Source organism: Pelobates fuscus, chromosome 9, assembly GCF_036172605.1.
Source record: "Pelobates fuscus isolate aPelFus1 chromosome 9, aPelFus1.pri, whole genome shotgun sequence".
Classification (NCBI taxonomy): domain Eukaryota; kingdom Metazoa; phylum Chordata; class Amphibia; order Anura; family Pelobatidae; genus Pelobates; species Pelobates fuscus.
This window is the reverse complement of record NC_086325.1, coordinates 68,179,614-68,200,552: the sequence shown is the minus strand read 5'-3', so window position 1 is coordinate 68,200,552 and position 20,939 is coordinate 68,179,614.

Sequence of the window (20,939 nt, the reverse complement as noted above, 5' to 3'; positions counted from 1 at the left end):
CCACTAGCCTCAGTGCCTCTCTGCACAACACCACTAGCCTCAGTGCCTCTCTGCACAACACCACTAGCCTCAGTGCCTCTCTGCACAACACCACTAGCCTCAGTGCCTCTCTGCACAACACCACTAGCCTCAGTGCCTCTCTGCACAACACCACTAGCCTCAGTGCCTCTCTGCACAACACCACTAGCCTCAGTGCCTCTCTGCACAACACCACTAGCCTCAGTGCCTCTCTGCACAACACCACTAGCCTCAGTGCCTCTCTGCACAACACCACTAGCCTCAGTGCCTCTCTGCACAACGCCACTAGCCTCAGTGCCTCTCTGCACAACGCCACTAGCCTCAGTGCCTCTCTGCACAACACCACTAGCCTCAGTGCCTCTCTGCACAACACCACTAGCCTCAGTGCCTCTCTGCACAACACCACTAGCCTCAGTGCCTCTCTGCACAACACCACTAGCCTCAGTGCCTCTCTGCACAACACCACTAGCCTCAGTGCCTCTCTGCACAACACCACTAGCCTCAGTGCCTCTCTGCACAAAACCACTAGCCTCAGTGCCTCTCTGCACAACACCACTAGCCTCAGTGCCTCTCTGCACAACACCACTAGCCTCAGTGCCTCTCTGCACAACACCACTAGCCTCAGTGCCTCTCTGCACAACACCACTAGCCTCAGTGCCTCTCTGCACAAAACCACTAGCCTCAGTGCCTCTCTGCACAACACCACTAGCCTCAGTGCCTCTCTGCACAACACCACTAGCCTCAGTGCCTCTCTGCACAACACCACTAGCCTCAGTGCCTCTCTGCACAACACCACTAGCCTCAGTGCCTCTCTGCACAACACCACTAGCCTCAGTGCCTCTCTCCACGACACCCCTACACTCTGAAAGTGCAGAAAATGAATTATGTAGAGCAACAGACTGTGCAATATGCCTTTCCAGTTCCAGCCTGAGTTTGTTTACCAGATAATTTACAAATCTCAGACTTCAAAAATACAATCTCCTGCCGCAAAATAGAGAACTGTCTACAGATTAGACAACAACCAAACCTCCAAAAAGTGGAACGTGAAACAAATGCAAAGCAACTATTACACTGAACTAAGTCTGCCATTCCAATGAGGTGAATAATTTAAATCAAACAAACCTTAACTTTTTATTTATCCTCCTGAATACCTCGGATTACCTCCAGGTTATCTCCAGAATATCTCCAACCACACACACACTTAGAAGCAACACTCTCCAGAATATCTCCAACCACACACACACTTAGAAGCAACACTTAGATGAAGCAACCAAGCTCTATTAGCCAAGCTAATGACAACTACCCTTATATACTCCTAAAATCACCTCCCACTAGGAATGTTTAACACCTGGGTAGGGCTCTGCTTATTAGCAAACAATAGCTAATTTAAATAGCAATCAATAGCAAGTAGCTACCTAATCCAATCAAATGCCTTATAATTACCAACAGGAAATCAAACCTTGTGCAGTCAGTAACCTTTTCCTACAGATGAATCTTACCTGTAACAGTAAAAAAGAACTCTTAGCACAACTCTTAGACAGTTGAAGCTTCTGTAAAACTCTCCAGAATATCTCCAACCACACACACACTTAGAAGCAACACTTAGATGAAGCAACCAACCAAGAATGAGAGAGAAGTTAAAAAAAAATTCAAATAGGGGAAAGTGATGGAGAAAAGGGAAGGGATCCATCTCTCTTATAGTTAGGCTCTCCCACTGGTGGGTTGGCAAAGGGAGGAAGGGGGAGGAGTGTGGAAGGGTACGGGGTAGAGGGAGAAGATTCTTTCTTTTTGAAGTGTTCCAACAGGAAATCAAACCTTGTGCAGTCAGTAACCTTTTCCTACAGATGAATCTTACCTGTAACAGTAAAAAAGAACTCTTAGCACAACTCTTAGACAGTTGAAGCTTCTGTAAAACTCTCCAGAATATCTCCAACCACACACACACTTAGAAGCAACACTTAGATGAAGCAACCAACCAAGAATGAGAGAGAAGTTAAAAAAAAATTCAAATAGGGGAAAGTGATGGAGAAAAGGGAAGGGATCCATCTCTCTTATAGTTAGGCTCTCCCACTGGTGGGTTGGCAAAGGGAGGAAGGGGGAGGAGTGTGGAAGGGTACGGGGTAGAGGGAGAAGATTCTTTATTTTTGAATATTCTCTTCGCTGTTGTCACTTTTTTTTTTTACACCCGCCTCGTTGCAATTAGCTTCCTGGTGGAGCTATTACAACTTATTTTGTAAACAAACATGAGCCTCACCCTATTTTGGGTGGAGGTTTTATGTTGTTGTTGTTTTAGTATGTATTAATTGTGTGAATGGATGTGTAGACAACAAGTAGCAGACAAAAATAGGGGGAAAGGGGATGAGAATCACTAAATGTATTTATTTCTTTATTTATGGTTAAGTTTTGTTCTATTAAAGCATAGAATTCAAAATACACCTTTTAAGAGGCACAAATTAATAGACATTTTACACAAAGAAAGAATTGATATTGCACTAATCCGATAGACGCACTGGATCTCCACTCTAAAAAAACTAATTAATGATAAGAAATATGAACACCAAAAAATGTCGAGTTATAAAATAAAAATCAGGGGCACCTTGATTTTAATAAGTAATGTGATATCTGTAGAAATAATACATAAAAATATTGATAAAGAGGGAAGATACATTGTTCTGATTTGCAAAATAGATAATGTACTTTTCACAGTAGTTAATGTTTATGCACCCAATGTAAATGCAATTTCTTTTTTAAAGCTTTTGTTAGGAAAAAGTGGAAAATATTTCACAAGGTCAATTAATTATGGGGGAGTGGGGTAATTCAATTAGTGATATATTATTGGATTAAAAATTGCAAGTAGCAAGGAACATAAATAAGAAGGTGATAACAGAAGCAACAAGATTTAAAAAATGGTTAAAGAACTATGAACTTCTGGATATATGGAGAACTATTAATCCAGAAAAAAAAGATTATACGTTTTACTCTATTCCCTTCAACTCATATTCACGTATAGATATATTTTTAGCAAGAGCCTCTCTTTTCCATGAAGACTTAAAATTTTAAATCTCAATTCCAACGTGGTCTGATCATGTGCCTATATTTTTAGAAGATGAATTGAAAAAAAATAAAATTAGACAAGATTGGAGACTTAACGAAGCCCTTGTCAAATTAAAGCATATCTCTGAAAACCTACAAAATGTTATAAAAACCTATTTTCAAGAAAATGAATTGCCCCAACTCTCAATAGGGACAATTCGGTGTGCTTTCAAGGCAGTAATTAGAGGGCACATAATTAAAGTTGGCTCATGTGAGAAAAAAAAAAGGTTTACCTTTTCAACAACTACGGTATATATAAAATTATCCCAATTGGAAGTGAAGAATAAAGAAAATCCATCACCTTTAATTTATGCAGAAATAAATCAGATAAAAGATCAACTAAAAAGTAAAGATCTTGAAATATTGAACTGGAATCTACTTCGCTTAAAACAAAAATGGTACAATCAAGTGAACAAGGTTAACAGGATGATATCAAACAGGCTTAAATTAGAAAGGAAAAAACATAAAATACCTAGTGCGTGAGTGCAGCGTGTGTGTGTGTGTGTATGAGTGCAGTGTGTGTGGATGAGTGCAGTGTGTGTGTGTGTGTGTGTGTGTGTGTTGCAGAGCCTTGGTGGGGGGTGGGCAATTTTATTATTATTTAATTATTTTAATAATTTTTTTATTATTATTTTTTATTTCATTTTATTATTATTTTTTATTATTATTTTTTATTATTACATTTTTTTTCATCCACTCTCCCTGCTTGGTACATGGATGGGCACTGTGTAGGAGGGGGGCTGGCAGGGAGCTCTTACTTACCTCTCCTGCCGCTCCTGTCAGCTCCCTCCTCCTCCGTGCCGGTCCGTTCAGCACCTCTGTTAGCTCACAGTGTAAGTCTTGCGAGAGCCGCACTATGACCCCGCGGCTCTTGCGAGATTTACACTGGGAGCTGACAGGAGCTGCAGGAGAGGTAAGTAAACGCTCTGCAGCCCCCACAGCCCCCAGTCTGTATTATGGCAATGTAAATTGCCATAATACAGACAATTGACTCGAGTATAAGCCGAGTTGGGGTTTTTCAGCACAAAAAATGTGCTGAAAAACTCGACTTATACTCGAGTATATACGGTAGATAAAATAGTAGATAATGGAGAAATCATACTTGGTCCATCTAAAATAGGGATCTCTTTTTAAAACTTCTATAAAGAGCTATACCATAAAGGGAAAGAATATGCTTTAAAATCAATGGAGATTAGAGATAAAATTAAAAAGTATTTAGAAGAGTCAAATTTCCCCCAGTATATCTAAAAATGGCTTCCCTATTCTGAATACTCCAATAGCTTTACAGGAAGTCATTATTGCAATTCAAAATCTAAAGCCCAATAAATCACCAAGCCCGGATGGATTTTCCAACTGTTTTTATAAAATCTTTGAAAATGATCTGGTCAACCATCTGTGGAAACATTTTATAGATATTGTGAATAAAGGGGAAATGCCAGAAGAGATGTTATTGGCAAATATATCTCCCATTTTAAAGCCACGTAAAGACAAAACGTTAATAAAAAACTATAGACCAATTTCTCTTATAAATGTAGATACCGAAATATATTCGATAATATGGGCAAATAGACTAAAGAAAGTTATTCATAATCTAATAAATAAAGATCAGTCAGGTTGTATTTCAAAAAGAAAAGCTGAGGATAATATAAATGAACATAATGTTTTCAGCCTATTGTCAAAAAAGACCATTTATGGCCTTGTCATTGGACGCTGAAAAAGCTTTTGACATGGTCAGTTGGTTATTTATAGAAGAAACGCTTAAAAATGTTAACTTGGGGGACACTTTTATTAAATCAATATGGACTCTATACAAAGACCCACAAGACTGTATCTCTGACTCAGGAATAAAATCTCTGTGGTTTAAAATATATAATGGAACCAGGCAAGGGTGTCCCTTTGCTCCAATGTTATATGTTCTTTCACTGGAATAATTTGCTCAAAAAGTCAGGGATAATCCAAAGATTAAAGGATTTCAAATGGGAAAAGTAGAATTCAAAATATCACTGTATGCAGATGATATCCTGTTGACCTTGGAAGATCCAATACTGTCATTGAAAGAACTTATGAAGGAGATTCAAAGCTACTCGGGAATATCACTTTATAAATTAAACATTGAAAAATAATAAACATTGAAAAATTTGATCTGTAAATATAAAGATAGAAATTAAAAATATTCTTCAAGAAATGTTCAAATTTAATTATGGAATACTTAGGGATAAAAATTGCTTTTGAAAAGAATCAAATTATTGAATTTAATTACAAATCCTTATTAAATAAATTCAAAAACAAACTATGTCATGGTTAGGTAGAATTGACACAATAAAATATGATATACTTCCGAAACTAACTTTTCTTTGAATGAATTTTACATTTTTAAAAATCTATTTATATAGAAATTATTAGAAATTATAGAGTAGCTTTTCAAAATATTATATAGGTCCAGGCAAGATAAAGGACTAGGGTTGCCTAATGTAAAGAAAATCCGTGATTTTATAATGTTACCACATATAGCTAAATGGTGTAATAAAAATCAATTATAAAGGCTAGATCTAGAAAACTATGCTCTTAATAAAAAGGACGTGAAAATTATTCTGTGGTCTAAAGAAGTTAATTTTGTATTAGAGAATCCAATTTTGAAAGATCTAAACCTCATGTGGAAAAATATAAATCTAAGATATCTATCATCATATGAGTTGAGGTTTTATATCCTTTTAGAAGTGTTGGAACTCCTGATAGTTGATATAAAATAAAAAAAATGGTTAGATGAAGGAATTACACTTGTATATCAAATAATTAAGGAACAAGAAGTGCTATCATTTATTGAAATATATAAAACTTGAAATTTGCCGTCAAATTAATTTTACAATTACTTATGATTAAAAAAATTGTGGAAAAGGAAATATTGAAACTTTAAAAGATCACAAAAAAATTAAACTATATTTGTTGGTAAATTAGAAAAGACGATGGTGCAGGTCATGTACAATATAATTAACCAGCAAGAATTATTCTCTGTATTGCCACAGATAATGAGATGGCAAGATGAGGGGGTAGTGGCAACAGGTTAAAAAAAAAATTGGATAACTGCAATAAACTAAACAAAACATGTTGTTCATAATGTCAACCTTCTAGAAATTTATTGTAAACTGCTTTTTCGATGGTATATGACTCAAAAAAAAAATTAAATAAAGTCAAAACCAGAATAGTGATAGATGTTGGAGATGTTCAAATGAAGTAGGTTCCTTTGTTCATCTATGGTGGGAATGGGATGATATTAAACAGCCACAAGACAAATTATTTCTTATAATTTCAGAACTAACCAAAACAAAAATTAGCCCAGAACTTTCTTTATTTCATACTAACATAAATATGTTGATTATAGTCATCAGATGTATCGCTATTCGTCTTTTCATGGCATTTAAATTACAATTAGTAAGAAAATGGAGAAGCAAAGACAAAATAAACTTTACAGAATTACATGAACAAATTGTATATCAAGCTTTAATGGAAAAAGTTTATGGGCCTAATAATGAACTTAATCTGGACCACACCAAATAAGATGGTCTCTATGGAATATAAAAAAAAAGAAAAAATATAGAGCAAAAGCTCTTAATCCATCTAGAGGTTATTGACTGAATAAAAATATTAAAAAAAAATTAAGGAAGGGAAAGAAATATAAATAATTCATCTGGTATTGGATCCTACCCATTCTCCTGGCATAAAGCCAATTTGATCTTTATAGATTATTTTTTTAATTACCAATTTAAGCCGGGTTGCTAGAACAGAGGCAAATATTTTAACATCTGTATTTGTTAGGGAAATAGGCCGATAGTTTGAAACCAATGTGGGGTCCTTTCCTTGCTTCAAAATTGGCAACACATTTGCTCCAAGCATTTCTCCAAGAAAGAATGAGTTTGTAAACCAATCCGGTCCTGGAGTTTTGCCTTTTTGAAAATTTGCTATAGCTAAGTTAACTTCTGATTCCTGAATCGGGCAATTTAGTCCTATTTCTTGGGTCTGGTCTATTTTAGGTAAATTTAAATCTCTCAAATGCTGCTTTATTTTATCTATCTCCGACTCTACTCGGATGTTATATAACTTTTCATAATATTCCTTAAAACTATTTTCTATTGCTTTTGGGCTAATATGTGTCGCTTAATTATGAATAATTTTAGTTATACGAGAATCCGCATGCTGTTTCCTCAGCTTAATGGTCATCATCTTGTCAGTTTTATTTCCCCTACAATAGAATGTAAGCTTTAGTTTATTGACGTTTATAGCTATTTTGACATTTAACCGCTGAGCTATTGCCTCTTGGGTATTCCGAATTTGTCTTGTTTTCTCAAGTGTGGGGTCTATCTTATGATCTGATGATAATCTATATAAGATAATATATAGCTCTCCTAATTGTTTCTCTTGTCTTTTTACCTCATGATTTATTTTAATAAAACAACCTCTCAAAACCGCTTTAAACGTGCACCAAGTTGTTAGCGGTGATGTGTCAGCTGGATCATTTTCTTCAAAAAAACATTCTATTACTTTTTCGATTTTCGGCTTATATTTTTCATTATATAATAAATCATTATTTAATTTCCAGGTTCTATTATTATTTCATAGGAAGCTATCATTTACCTCTAATATGTAAAAGCTATGATCTGACCACACATTTTCAACTATTCTTATTCTTGTTAATTTCTCAATCAGATTCACATTGCCCCAAATCATATCGATTCTCGAATAAGAGAGATGTACTCTCGATAAATGGGTATAATCTCTCGTTTCTGGGTTAAGTACGTGCCATCATCATATAACTCAAAATTATTCAGAGTATTGGTTAGTTATTTTGCATATTTTATTATAATTGTATTCATAACCCTACTTCCCATTATTTTTTTTATCTTTCTGAGGGTCCAATACATAATTAAAATCCCCAGCTGTCATAAGAATCCCCATTTTTACTTGTTCAACCTTCCCCAATATTTTGTTTAACAGCGGGACTGGAGCGACATTGGGGAGATAGATATTAACAATTGTATATTTCACTTCGTTCAATAACCCAACCAAAATCGTGTATCTCCCTTCTGTATCTAATTCTTGATATAGAGTTTTCCACTTAACTTGATTTGAAAATATTATAGCCACCCCACTTTTCGATTTAAGCCGCAATGATGCATGTACAATATCAGGGTATCTTCTACCCCCCAGGTTACTTTCTCCTCTTGTCACCAATGTGTCTCTTGCAATATGCATACGTCTACTTTTTCTTTTAAAAGCTGATTATATAGTAAGGATCTTTTACTCATTGTATTCAAGCCCTGGACATTTACTGACATAAACTTAACCATCCTCATATCTTGCCTCTACCATTCTTCCCTCTATCCTCCCAAGATCCCGCAGAAGACAAGTAACAACCACTAGACATGTGCAATTCGTTTCGGTTTGAATATGAATTCGGACGAATTTCGGACAATTCGGACATTCGGGTACTTCCGAATGTCCGAATTCCTGAAGTGCCGAAGTGCCAAAGTTGCCGAAGTGCCGAAGTTGCCGAAGTTCCGAAATTGCCGAAGTTCCGAAGTTCCGAAGCACAGTATTGCCTAAGTACTAATATACTTACCCAGTGAAAGAAGAAGAATGTTACATTGTAAACAATTTTAAATAAAAAGTATACAAACATAGCCAGGATTCAGCTGTAAGCATTTGCAACACTTACAGCAATCAAGTAACATACATTCATAAAAAATGTAAGTTACTTGGCCAGTCAATGGAATGACAGGAATGAATAAGTAGAAAAAATGGACTAATGGGTGGCAGATATGAACAATCTGCCTCCCAGATTGTAGGAAAAGGCTGCTCTGCAATTATATGATAAGTATCAAGGTGAGACGCAGAGAGCAAAAAACAAAAAAAACTCTTTATTAATCCCTCATGGGGGAAACTCAAAAAATACTAAACAAACATAAATAAAATAGGACCATATGGAATTCTATACTGACTCATCCAAAATAAATGATCAGGAAGGTTACTGTAAGTATTGCGGCAAAATTACCTAATATAATTGTAAACAGTAATAATCTATGATGAAAGGGATAAGGTATAGTAAATGTAGCAAAGTGTAACAAACTGATAACGAGCAGCTGTTTATCTGAGATAATAATAATGATCCCTAGATACTTGGATCAAAAGATAAAGTCACTATGCAGAATAGAAACCCTTTAGGTACAAAGTAAATATAATCTGTAGTTAGATAAGTAGGTGTACCAAATGGGTTAATGGCAAAATAGGTATGTGACATTGGAGATAAAACGACAGCCCAGATCTATCAAATACACTGTAATACTATAGGAGATTTGGGGAAAGGAGTCCCTAGTAGTAAGCTGAATCTTGTCCCTCCGTATCTCTCCTAATCCCTCCATACGGTAGAAAAGTGAGTCAAACGAAAACCAAAATAGCCCTAAGTTAAAATCATCCGCTTAAAAAAGAGAAATGCCCGACGCGCGTTTCGGCGAAACAAGTCGCCTTTATCAAGAGCAATTTGCGGACTGAATCGCGCCTCTTTTTAAATCCATTTAAAGCTCCGCCCCTAAGTGTGACATCAGTGATTATCGTTGAATCATCTTCGTGGATCTGACGTCATAAAATAGGGGGCGGGAATACTGCAAAGTTTGGAAGAAATTGAGTTAAATTAACCCTAACAGAACCGGAAAGTTCCAAACGAAAAATTAGAAATTAATTCGACAAATAGAGTCACGGCATATGCAATATGACCATGCCGGGTAAAATAAAATCACGGCATATAGAATTAACAAAGCCAGGTAAATAAATGTTAGGGATTAATTATAACAGTGTCAAAAGAGTAAACTTACTGTGTTAATGTAATAATGACACATTTGTGAAATACAGTAACTTGAACAGTGCCGGCTGGATGGAGGGCAGTACAATATATGTGAATGTCACACTGTCCAGGTCTTTACATTGAGGCACATAAAGTGACTTATAGTAGTTCCAAGCAGCAAAGTTTTAAGATTCAGGGTAAGTTAACCCTACCAGTGCCACTCCATGGCACTCGGGGTATAGTAGCCTAAGAACCTACATATGAGAGGCGTTCAAACAAGATTAAAATAAATAAATGGGATGATAAATTGGGACATTCAAGGGTTTGCCCCAGAAATTAAAAAAATGATGAGAGATGAGTGACCTCCGTATATATAAAAAGGGAGAATAGATTAGATTCATAGAGAATTTGTTCAATTAGGAAAAATATGTGTTGATGCGACCACTGATAGATAACAGATTATAAGGTGCTCCATTGGTAGTAGAGATCAATGCCAAATGAAGGAATGGATAGGTAGTACTGCAATACATAATATGTATTAAACAAATTGAATCAAAAAGTATGAAGTATAAAAACATAAAAGACAACGGGTCCTAAGTTTGAATATGAATTATATAAGTAAATAAGAGTTATAACAATGTAGCCTCTGAGGAGGTATGGATGAATAGATTCACGGACAAAAAATAATAATAAACAACAAATAATGTTGATGTTAAATATACATAAGTGAACACTATTTAAATAAATGGAGCAAATGAAAAGCCTTCATTAAGGCCCTTTGGTTGAAGAGTTCTGAGTTGATAGATCCAGAGGCTTTCCCTTTGTCTCAGGAATCTATCATAATTGCCCCTACATTTATCCTTGCGCACAAGTTCGAGTCCACAGAACCGGAGTCCTTGTGGATTACCCGCATGGTGTTCTTTTAAGTGGAAGCCTATAGGGGTGTCTGTAGTCAGTTTGGGAGATCTAACGTGTTCCTTGATGCGCTCCTTAAAGGGTCTAAAAGTTTTCCCCACATATTGAAGCTTGCAAGCGCATGTTAGGAGATAGACTATACCAGCGGTATTACAATTAAAGAAGGATTTTATCCTAAAGGTCTTGTTCCCATCACTGTCCATAATGGTCTTGGAATCACGTTTAATATATTTGCAAGTGACACAATGGCCACATTGGTAGGATCCCGCCGTGGGGGTTTGTAACTAAGTGAGTACAGGTGGGCGATGGTTTTGGAAGTGGCTTGGGACCAGAAGGTCCCTGAGGTTTCTACCTCTTCATGTGGTCATGTCCACTCTAGGACCAAGAAGCCGTTTAAGATGAATATCATCCAACAAAAAGGGACAAAAATTTTTAATGTCAGCCTTAACAGCATCCCAGCCTTAATCGTATGTGGCTATCATACGTGGGGCTTGAGGTTTGATCAAAGTTTCAGATTGATTAGAAGATAGTAGAGTGCCTCTTTCTGCCTCTAGTGCCCTCCTATAGGCTTTTTTGAGGCATTTATTGGGTTAGCCCTTCATTCTAAACTGTTGTCGAAGTAAGTTGGCTTGAAGCTTAAAATCCTCAACATTACTACAATTCCTACGGGCTCTAAGGTACTGCCCAGTCGGAATGCCACGTTTAAGAGGTTGAGGATGAAAGCTCTCCCATCGAAGGAGACTGTTGGAGGATGTGGGCTTTTTATACAGAGTGGTGATGATCAGATTGTCACTAAGCGTGATTTTAAGATCCAGGAAATTGTATTACCCCCAAACTCTGAGGTAAAATGTAGATTAAACTCATTGATGTTGAGTAGAGATACAAATGTGTCAAAAAGATCCCTACTGCCTGTCCAAAGAATCAAAATGTCATCAATATAGCGGGCCCAATGATGGATAAAGGGCCTATATGATGCAAATAGATTAGATTCCACAACTACTTCCTCCCACCAACCCAAATGAAGATTGGCATACGATGGGGCACAAGCTGTCCCCATTGCAGTGCCTTGTATCTGATGATAAAATTTATAATTGAAGAGGAAGTAGTTGTGTCAAAGAATGAACTCAAGTAGTTCCAGGACAAACTGGAAATGATCCTCAAAGTTAGATCTCCTTTTGTCCAAATAGAATTTAACATGTTGAATTCCCCCTCATGTGGTATGGATGAATAAAGTGCTTCTACATCAAGGCTACAAAGTGCCACTGATTCAGGTACTGTTAGATTCGATAAACGAACTAAAGTCTGTTTAGTATCCTGGATGAAAGAGGATAAAGATTCCACAAAAGTGCGGAGAATCTTATCCAAATAGATGCTGCCATTTTGGGTAAGATTATCAACGCCGGAAACTATAGGACGTCCAGGGGGATAGGTCTGATTTTTGTGGACCTTGGGCAGGCAGTAGAAGGTAGCTATCCTAGGATTTTTATTAATGATGAACTCATATTCATCCCTGGATAGCACCCCTCTACTGCAACCCCTGTCCAAAATTACGTTGTAGTCATATAGAAATGCGTTTGTAGGGTCTGTTTTAAGGAGATGATACGTGTCCCTATCCTCAAGAATCTTGAGGGTCATTTTTACATAGTCAGATGAATCCAAGATGGCTATGTTCCCTCCTTTGTCAGCTGGTTTGATTGTAATTGTAGTATCCAGTTTCAAAGACTGGAGGGCTTTATTCTCAGATTTTGTTAAGTTCATGTTAGGGAAAAAATTCAGATCCCAATGATTGATATTCTCAATTGCAAACTTAACTGACTCCAAAAATAATTCAATATTTTTAAAACTCCCCAAGTTGGGTGTAAATCGGCTTTGAGGTCTTTTCTATTTTATTTTAATTTATGTCCATTTATTGTTCCTGCTCTCTGCAACTTCAAATTGGATTTGTGCTTTCAACTTCCATACTGCCATCCACTTCCACTGAGAGTGGAGATATGCCTACTACCATTTTATGTCTGTAAGTGTTTCCAATAAATACTTTTTGTACATTTTTATACATACTTCACTATGTATGGCTCTTTTTATCCATTTCTTTAACCCCTTAAGGACACATGACATGTGTGACACGTCATGATTCCCTTTTATTCCAGAAGTTTGGTCCTTAAGGGGTTAAAGACATACTTTGTTTTTGATCTACTATCAAGACCTATATACATATACCCCAGGGGGGTGAGAGGCCTGATTTTCATTTTCGTTTGTGAGTTCAATACTTACTTCACACTTTCATTATTATATTTAAACTGTATTACGCTATGATATATTTTTTTTTATTATTTCAGATTTCACTATATTTCTATATTGAATATTCATACTCTGGATATATTCTCCAGGTTGTATTAATTATATGCTTATTTGAAGGTGCTTTCCACTTTTTTGTTTCTGCTTAGATTTGTTTGGTTTGAGGTAATATTTGTATCACTCTCATCCAAGAGAGATATTAGGGTCATAAGACAGTCATAGTCTTTGTCAAAAAGGCCTAATTCCTTTGTCTTTTTATCAATTTTAATTTGATGGTATTTGGCCAGGGCTAATTTTCTAACAAATAAGTGCAAATCTTTGACCCACATAAATTTGTTGAATGCCGGAACCGGCACAAATGAAAGGCCCTTTGATAATACACTTGTTTCTGGAACAGTGAGGCGGTGAGTTGAAAGATTCATTATTTGTAAGGTATTATCTAGAATCGCCTTCTCCTTGTTCCACTTCTCCCACGACCCCTGTTGCGAGTATGATAGATTAGTTGGCGGGTGGGGGATCGTCCAATTGACCTATTTCTAAAAAATTCCTAAAAAAAAGGGATTAGGAGAGATACGGAGGGACAAGATTCAGCTTACTACTAGGGACTCCTTTCCCCAAATCGCCTATAGTATTACAGTGTATTTGATAGATCTGGGCTGTCGTTTTATCTCCAATGTCACATACCTATTTTGCCATTAACCCATTTGGTACACCTACATATCTAACTACAGAGTATATTTACTTTGTACCTAAAAGGTTTCTATTCTGCATAGTGACTTTATCTTTTGATCCAAGTATCTAGGGATCATTATTATTACATTTTTATCTCAGATAAACAGCTGCTTGTTATCAGTTTGTTACAGTTTGTTACACTTTGCTACATTTACTATACCTTATCCCTTTGATCATAGATTATTACTGTTTACAATTATATTAGGCAATTTTGCCGCAATACTTACAGTAACCTTCCTGATCATTTATTTTGGATGAGTCAGTATAGAATTCCATATGGTCCTATTTTATTTATGTTTGTTTAGTATTTTTTGAGTTCCCCCCATGAGGGATTAATAAAGAGTTCTTTTTGTTTTTTGCTCTCTGCGTCTCACCTTGATACTTATCATATTATTGCAGAGCAGCCTTTTCCTACAAGGTCTTTTTAGGAGGCAGATTGTTCATATCTGCCACCCATTAGTCCATTTTTTCTTCTATATTTCTAGGGGTTATGCCCCATTGTATCCCTCAACCATCACAACTCTGGTGGATGGACTTGTTCCATTTCTAGCCAGTGCTGTTTTCTTTGGAATGAATAAGTAGATGACTCCTTAATTCCCACGGTATTAGGGAGCTATCTACTAAAAGGCTGAAAGACCTAAATTGGTCTTTCAGCCAAATTTACTAATACTAAGTAAAGATTACTTAGTATTAGTAAATTATGCCCCTACTCGCTATACCGCAAGTAGGGGCATGTCTATTAAGTACCTGTAAAAAAAAAAAAAAAATTACCATTCAATGTTTTCTTTCTTCTAAAATCTTCTTTTTTTCAGCCCCAAAAAAGGCCAAATAAAAAACCATAATAACCGACGCAATTATAAAAAAATAAATAAAAAAAAACTAGAGCAAAAAAAAAATCATTAGTTTTTAGGGTGAGGGGTTAGGTAGGGGGATAATTTTTATTGGGGGGAGGGGGTGACTAGGGGTTTGGGGACCCCTAGTCACCTGGAGGGGGGACATTTTTTAGGGCCCCCACCCGCCGCTCAGGGGTGGGGGCCAGGGGGGAGGACAATAGGTCCCCCCATCATTTTAATTTAGGGCCCCCACCCGCTGCTCAGGGGTGCGGGCCGGGGGGCACTATTTTTATTTTTTTTAAACAGTGAGCAGTCACAGGCTGCTCACTGTTTACTAGACATGCCCCGACTCGTGGTATAGCGAGTAGGGCAAAATTTACTAATACTAAGTAATTTTTACTTAGTATTAGTAAATTTGGCTGAAAGACCAATTTAGGTCTTTCAGCCTTTTGGTAGATAACTTCCTAATACCGTGGGAATAAGGGAGTTATCTACCAAGCGGCTGCAAGAGAAGTCCCGAGGTGCCGAAGTCCCGAAATTCCGAAATGCTGAAGTTCCGAAATTCCGAAGTGTCGAAGTGCCGAAGTTGCCGAATTTCCGAAGTGTCGAAGTGCCGAAGTTCTGAAGTCCCGAATTGCGAAAATCCCGAATTTCGGAATGCCGAACCGAACCAAAAATTTTCCCCATGCACATGCCTAACAACCACACACATAAACCTTATCAGGTAAACCCTGACTATACCAATAAAAAACCCAACCCAGTGAGGGCCATATCTGGCCCTGCTGGGGTCATCCCATCTCGAGGGCACCCAGCCATCCTGAGACATATGTCAAAAACAGACATCAAGTAGAGCTCCCACTAGGGAGCGGGAGGCATAGGCCAGAGAGGGGGCGGGGAGAAGAAGAGGAAAGGAAGAAAAAAAAAAGTATTTACATATTCAGTTAAACCCGATCCTTAATTACACCTCATATCTGTTATATTTACTCTAACGGTTCATTATACAACTATCCTATTCTTAGCAAATTTGTGGGATCCCCCTACAGGGAGCATTAGTATACCAATTTCCCATTCACACTAAATCCTTTAATGCCTCCTTCTTGAGAGACCCACTGTAACATAGTGCATCACCTAGCCCTTCTTAATATATACATATATATACATTAAATTCATCATATCTCCACATGTTTTCACATATCTACATAAACTCTAGTGTTAACCTTCTCATGGTAATATTAAAACCCACAAAAGTTTTCCGTATAAGGTGTTCAGTTAAACCTCATCCTATAATAATTAATTGTGCTACAATCATATAGCAGTTCACTGTGCAGCAATCTTATATCTATTAGCTCATATTCATGAGATCCCTAAAAAAAATTGAGTAAAAAAAAAAAAAAGTATTTACATATTCATTCAAACCCGATCCTTAATTACACCTCATATCTGTTATATTTACTCTAATAGTTCATTATACTACTATCCTATTCTTAACAAATTTGTGAAATCCCCCCACAGGGAACATTAGTATACCAGTTTCCCAATCCCAATAAATCCTTTAATGCCTCCTCCTTAAGAGACCCACTGTAAAATCATCCATCACCTAACATTTATGACAGTGCCAACATCGAAATATCCCATACCAATCACTGGCGGATCCAGAGCCTTATCTCGGGAGTGGCACTCATAGATTATTGAAAGAAACAATCCAGGCACAATAACCACTACAGCTCTCTGTAGTGGTTATGGTGCCCGGAGTGCCGTGGTGCCCAACCGTTTAAGAACAGTTTGACAATTTATCTGGGGTCTGCCAGGATAGGTGCTGTATTATGGGGATAGGGCCTCTAGGTAGGTAGGTGTGTGTGTGTGAGACAGTGTGTGTGTAGGAGGGGCAATGTGTGTTTGTGTGAGTGGTGTAGTGTGTGCATGGGAGTGCAGTGTATATATGAGATGCAGTGGGAACACTGTGTGTATGGGGCCAGTGTCTTTATAGTGTAGTGGGGGCAGTATGTGTATAGGAGTGCAGTGTGTATATGGGAGTTTAGTGGGGGATTGTGTGTATGTGGGGTTCAGTGTGTGTATTGGGGTACAGTGGGGGCAGTGTGTGTATGGGGGTGCAGTTTGGGCAGTGTGTACGGGGGAGAAGTGTGTGTATGGGGGTACAGTGGGGCAGTGTGTGTATGGGGGTGCATTTTGGGCAGTGTGTGTATGGTGGGGGCAGTGTGTGTGGTGGGGCAGTGTGTGTGTAGTTGGGGGAGGAGGCTGATTAAAACAAATAAGTGTTTTATTTTTTTAAATAAAAAAAATGCTTTATATCCCCCCTCCCTTCTTACCTGTCAGGATCGGGACAGGGATCCAACACGCAGAGTACAAAGAGTGGAAAGGTACGTATACCGGGCCTTAGAATGGCCGGACTAACGTACCGAGAGTAATAGAGAATAGTCAGAGACAAGCCGAGGTCGAGGGAACGGGAAGACAGATAAGCGAGAGACAAGCCGGGTCAAGGGAGAACAGAGAAGCAGGGTAGTACAACAAGCCGAGTCAAAACCAAATAGAGTAAACTAGAATACCAGAGCACTGAGTGACTAGACAAGCTAGAACCACGACAGGGCAATGAGCTGAAGAGAGAAGTAAGCTTAAATACCCTGGCTCTGGATGGTAATCACGCCTCTGACAAGTACCGATTGGATATCGGACACTTGAGTGACAGGTCGCTCGTGATAGCGTCATGACGTCACGTATTGAGCGTCCTGCTAGAAAAGGACGTGGATTCCTCGCGGCCGGTGTTTAAGTGACTGGATGAACCGCGAGGAACGAAGGAAACAGCTCGCCTGGACGGGCAAACCACCAAATCTCTACCTCCCTTAGAGGTAGAGGCCTCAGGTACCCTGACAGTACCCCCCCTCTCAGATACGCCCACCGGGCGGAAGGAACCGGGGCGAGATGGGAAGCGGAGGTGAAATGCTCTGCGAAGGCGAGACGCATGAACGTCCTCCTGAGGTACCCAACTCCTCTCCTCAGGACCATATCCCCTCCAGTTGACCAGATATTGCAATTTTCCCCTTGAAATTCTGGAATCAATGATGGAGCTGACCTCGTACTCCTCCCAACCCTCCACCTGAACAGGACGAGGAGAGGAAACCTTAGAGGAGAATTTGTTGCAAATAAGAGGTTTCAACAAGGAGACATGAAAAGAGTTAGGAATGCGTAAGGCAGGTGGCAGAGCAAGGCGATACGCAACCGGGTTGATACGAGTGAGAATCCTGTAAGGACCTATGTAGCGAGGAGCAAACTTCATAGATGGGACTTTTAGGCGAATATTCTTAGTACTCAACCATACCCTATCCCCAGGAACAAAAACAGGAGCCGCTCTTCTATGCTTGTCAGCGTGTTTCTTGAACAACGAAGAACTATGTAATAGAATTTGCCGAGTCTGATCCCATAATCTCTTCAGGTTGGCGACATGATCATCAACCGACGGTATCCCCTGAGAAGAGGAAACCGAAGGAAAAATCGAAGGATGAAAGCCATAGTTCATGAAGAAAGGGCTAGAGCGAGTTGAATCACAAACAAGGTTATTGTGTGCGAACTCCGCCCAAGGAATCAGACCGACCCAATCGTCCTGGTGTTCGGAAACAAAGCAACGTAGATACTGTTCGATCTTTTGATTAGTACGTTCAGCAGCTCCGTTAGACTGAGGGTGATAGGCAGAGGAGAAGTTCAATTTGATACCCATCTGAGAACAAAAGGATCTCCAGAAACGTGAGACAAATTGAGAACCTCTATCAGAAACAATCTCCGAAGGAATCCCATGTAGGCGAAAAACCTCTCTCGCAAAAATCTCCGCCAATTCAGGAGAAGTCGGAAGTTTAGGTAATGGTACGAAATGAGCCATCTTAGTAAATCTATCCACTACCGTGAGAATAACAGTATGTCTCTTGGAAGCAGGTAAATCAACGATAAAGTCTATGGACAAACAGGACCAAGGTTTCTCAGGAACGTCCAAGGGGTGTAACAGGCCACATGGAGAAGCATGAGGTAGTTTAGTCTTGGCACAAGTCTCACAAGCTGCGACGAACTCCTCAATATCTTTTCGAAGTGAAGGCCACCAGAAATCCTTGGATATCAGAGAGTATGTCTTGCGAATACCAGGATGACCAGCTATTTTACTTTCGTGAAAACATTGTAAGAGCTCCAGTTGAAGTTCAGGAGGAACAAAGTTTCTTCCCTCAGGAGTGTTTCCGGGAGCTAGATGTTGTGACTTCAAGATCTGGTCAAGTAGCGGAGAATGAATTTTAAGACTGGTATTAGCAATAATATTGCATTTGGGTACAATGGAGGACACAAGTGGTTCAACTGAAGCAGAAGGCTCAAATTGGCGAGATAGCGCATCGGCTTTAGAATTCTTTGAGCCAGGTCTGTAAGTCAGAACGTAATTGAAATGGGTAAGAAACAATGACCAACGAGCCTGCCTGGAGGACAGACGCTTGGCCTCTCCGATATAAGACAAATTTTTGTGGTCTGTTAGAATGGTAACAGGATGTAAAGTACCTTCCAATAAATGTCTCCACTCTTTCAAAGCTTTGATAACCGCTAGTAATTCTCTGTCACCAATGTCATATCTGCTCTCAGTACCGGACAATTTTTTAGAGAAAAATCCACATGGATGTAATGGTTTATCAACACCCAACCTTTGAGATAGGACAGCACCTAAACCAGTCTCTGATGCGTCTACCTCAAGCAGAAAAGGCAGGGAAGTGTCGGGGTGAACTAAAATTGGAGCGGAAGCGAAAAGCTCCTTGAGAGTTTTGAACGCAAGAAGAGCTTCAGTAGTCCAATTCTTAGTATCAGCCCCCTGTTTGGTCATATTAGTGATAGGTGCGATAATTGAAGAATAGCCCTTAATAAAGCGCCTATAATAATTGGAAAAACCAATAAATCTCTGTACGGCTTTAAGACCTTTGGGTAAAGGCCACTCTAGAATGGACTGGAGTTTATCCGGATCCATCTTAAATCCCTCCCCAGAGATCACATAGCCGAGAAAGGTTACCTGGGTTTGATCAAAGCTACATTTCTCCAACTTGCAGTACAAACCATGCTGAAGAAGCTTGTGCAAAACCCTCCTGACTTGCTTGTGATGAGTCTCAATCTCACTAGAATGTATAAGTATATCATCTAGGTATACAATGACGCACTCTTGCTGAAATTCCCTAAGAACCTCATTAATCAGATCTTGGAATACCGCTGGTGCATTGCATAACCCAAAAGGCATAACCGTATATTCATAGTGACCATAGCGAGTATTGAATGCCGTCATCCACTCATGTCCCTGCTGGATTCTCACCAAGTTATATGCCCCTCTGAGGTCTAACTTGGTGAAAATTGTAGAGCCCTTCAAACGATCGAAGAGTTCGGTGATCAAGGGAATCGGGTAGGCATTTTTAATGGTTATCTTATTCAAGCCTCGATAATCAATACAAGGTCTCAAAGAACCATCTTTCTTTTTAACAAAAAAAAATCCAGCCCCGGCAGGGGAGGAGGACCTCCTGATGAATCCCTTGTCTAAATTCTCGTGAATATACTCCTCTAGAACTGAGTTCTCTTTCGTAGATAATGGGTATACATGACCTCTGGGAGGCATGGTACCAGGGAGTAGGTTAATTTTGCAATCAAAGGACCTGTGTGGGGGTAAGGTATCGGCTTTCTTTTTGTCAAATACTGCCTTTAAATCTAGATACTGAGGCGGAATTTGTGTCTCTGTAGGATTGTCAGAGGTAGTCGATGTGTTAGTTAATCCGAGAGGTAAGACCTTCCGCAAGCATTTTTCTTGACAATTCTTTCCCCACGAAACTATCTCCCCTGACTCCCAATTAATAATAGGGTTGTGTCTCCTCAACCAGGAGTACCCCAGGACTATGGGAATAGACGGAGAAGAAATGAGCATTAAGGATATATCCTCTTTATGTAGGATGCCAACAGTTAAGTTAATCGGTATGGTCTCATGGAAAATAACAGGCTCAAGTAACGGTCTACCATCGATGGCCTCAACAGCCAGTGGTGTCTCTTTTAACTGGGATGGGATAGCATGCTTGGCAACAAAACCCTGATCTATAAAGCTCTCAGCAGCTCCAGAATCGATTAGTGCCATAGTCTTTACTACTCCCTTCTCCCACCTCAAAGAAACGGGTAACAGAAGCCTGAACTCTTTGTAGTTGTGAATAGAGGAC